The following is a 3,306-nucleotide window of genomic DNA, read 5'->3' as shown; positions in this document are numbered from 1 at the left end:
ACATTCCAGGTCAGGTTGGATGGGGCTCTGAGCAGCCTGATCTAGTTGAAGATGTCCCTGCTCATTGCAGGGGGGTTGGACTAGATGACCTTTAGAGGTCCCTTCCAACCCAAACTCTTCTATGATTCTAACAAATTAACTTTCTCCAGCTTTTTGATTTTTTTTCCCCCTTCATATTTGATACATCCGTGAGCCAACTGATCTAACCCACCACTTGTATCTGCCATTGGCAAATCAACAGAGATTATGAATTCCAAAAGAGGTGGTGATGAGCAGCTGGAGACAGTAATCTCTGGGATCTGTAAAGAGTATATAAACCACAGTCTCACCCTACCATTTTTGCTTATTGCTCTGAGACCACAGGGACTACAGAGCAAGTTTTTCAATCCTGTCCTGGCTTGTGGAGTAGCATTTACTCCACTCTCTGTTTGGAAACATGCCCAGAAACAGTGTGCATGTGAACTGCCTCAGGAGATGAGCAGGTCTTTGCCAAGGTACCTCTAAAGAAAGCCAGGGTCTCTGTTCTGTCTCATATACATGGAGCTGACAGTACCTCTTACAGTTAGCATATTCAAAGCCTTCCACGATAAGACCTATTTTTAGTTGTTTATAACTTTGCCAGTGTTGACCATTCCTAGGAATTTCCTGTGCTTCTGGATGCTTGCCTCAGGCTGAAAGATTTTGGAAAGTATCAGCTTAAACAGATGAGCCAATTTCAAGAAAGATGCAAGTGAATGATTTACCATTAAAAAAAAAAAGAGAGAAAATTTTCATTTAAAATTTTTTACACCTTCAGGCTAGAGAGTAAGGAATTGAAATTTGGCAGAGGGAAAGTATCACTGTGATGTCATAGTGTGAAAATCCTCCCAAATTTGGTTAAGATATAAGCTTCCAAAATTTCAGTTCTCACGTGAACTGTTGAGGCTTTTGGTGCAGCCTGACAGTAAAATGTTTTGAATATGCAATTTCTAGCCTGGACTAAAGAAATGTTTTTTCTGTAATTGCACAATTGTCATGAGTAATTCAACACCATGCTTGAGAAACAAGAAAAGAGAAACTCCTCCTCCTATGTTTTCTGTAGCTTTGGCACTGAAGAAAAGAGCGAGCTGTGTAATTCAGAAGAAAAGATCTGGGAAGAATTGGGAAAGACAGCAAGTTAGAAAGATTTGACAGAGACAGGGAGAAGGAAAAAAAAGTATAGTAATGAAAGACTGAAGAAAACAGAAAAATAGAATAGAATTTAGAAGGGAAGGAATGAAAACAACGGGGGGAACGGACTGGAGACAGGGTAGGTAGAAACACAGTAACAGGCTGGGGCAGGGAAGGTAGTGACAAGGTCCCATGTGGACAGTTCAGGCAATTGTCATCAGCACAGATGACATCCAAGACACACACATGTGCTAACACATGCAAATTATGGGACCTTCGTTATTTACGTGAGGATCTGTGATGCTTTGCATCCTTTCTCCTCTGGCACAGTTGGCAGGATTTGGGCCCAATCCAATTTGTCTAAAGCCTTTCATTGTGTTCAGTCTCACCTGCAGAAGACCCGTAGCAAGGAAGAGATCAATAGTTCAGCAGCATCTCCTTTTGCCTAACCCACAATCATAAAAGGTGGAGTATTTTGTGGTTTTTGTAAAGATTATAAAAGCAGGCAGACCCTTGGCAGATATTTAGTCCCAGTAAGGGGCATTGAATTGCATAATAGGAGTCTTTTGTTCTCTTGTTCTCAGCAGGCTTCAGTTTCTCCCTTCTCATGTAGATGTAATTAATTGTCTGTTGGTGAATATGGCCATGACCTGTGAGACTTGAGCATAGTTGTGAGTTATTAAATTAAACAAAAATACGCTCTGTAATTTACAGGTTTCAGAAATTTGAAGTGGTTGACCCAGATACACAAAACTTAGGAAGGGCTGTTTTCCTTTCCTGTTTTCTGTCAGAATGTGTAGGCATGGAAGGCTTTCCACCGGTATACTGAAAACCTTGATCTTCTAATCAGAGATCAGAGGCAAGGCCATGCAATGTAAGAGATAATTTATTAACCCATGAGTTATATGTGGAAAGTGATTATTTTGTATAGTATGATGGAGGAGTGGAAGGGTAAAATTTGCCAGTTGCAGTTATCAAGGCAGTGCAGACTTTGCTAGAACCATAACATAATTAAGAACATGTCTCTGATCAAAGCAAGTTGTGCTCTTGCTTTTGAACTCGTCCTGAGAAAAGGCTCGGTCAGCATTTTGCTACTGTAAAACTGAAGCCCACAACCTTTGAAGTTATTAAAGATTTTAGAGCATATTTTACAATGAAAAATCAAGGTTTAGCTAAGTCTCTAAGTATGTTACATTTGAAGTAAGCATTTCCTCTAAAATTTTAACTATGTATTTCACTTGCTGTTCTAAAGCATTTTGTGATTTTACTTCACACAGCTGAGCAATAACTGCATCACATTGTAGCTTTTAGTGGTTCCTGTCAACATAGTTCAGTCTACATAGAGGAAAACATTTTGGGAGGTACAAATTTACTCCCTTCAGCTGCCTGCAGAATTAGATAATACATGTGATCATTTTATTTCAGAGACATCCAGGTCTACCCTACCCTTAAGGAAAGGATGTCTGGGATATTAGGTAGGTCACTTCTGCTACAAAATCTAAAGATAACTGCAGTGCAGCCATGAGCATCAATGCTGTCAGCCACTGCTAAACGTAAATATTATGTTTGCTCTTGTGCCCTAGGTAGGAAAGTGGTGCATCAGAGGTCCTATATCCTCTGGCCTGGGTGAATAAGAGACCGCGGAGATTACCGTGCTTTCGTTACAAGTCCATCTCCATAGTTTGCAAGATAATTTTCCATAAGATTGGCCCTGCTCAGTTTCCTTATGGATAATGGATGCAGAAAAGACAAAAGGCACTTGCATTTCTGTTGCTTGATTATGGATGAAAATCAGATACATCTCAGATTAAACCACAGATTTAAATTACAGATTTGGCGTTCAGATTCTGTGGGAGCAAAACCTTTGGATTTTCCCCAGCCAAAAAGCTCTCAAACTATGGGTAACTTTCACCACTTTGCCATCCTTCAAGTGGAAAAGCCCACAGAGGTTACTGATAGCTATATGGGACTCTGGCAACCTCCACGGATATCTCTGGGCAATCTGCACTGTTTCCCTTGGTGTTAAAGACTTGGCTGTTTATTTTTCCTTATGCCTTGTAATTTTTAGCCAGTTCTTAATCCAAGCCCTTTACCATTCATCACAGAGCTTCCAGCAGCCATCAGTCAACAGCTGTTCAGCTGCTAAGAAATGAATGA

The sequence above is a fragment of the Pygoscelis adeliae genome, unplaced genomic scaffold, assembly GCF_000699105.1.
Source record: "Pygoscelis adeliae isolate BGI_AS28 unplaced genomic scaffold, ASM69910v1 Scaffold155, whole genome shotgun sequence".
NCBI lineage: Eukaryota > Metazoa > Chordata > Aves > Sphenisciformes > Spheniscidae > Pygoscelis > Pygoscelis adeliae.
This window is presented reverse-complemented; position numbering follows the sequence as displayed.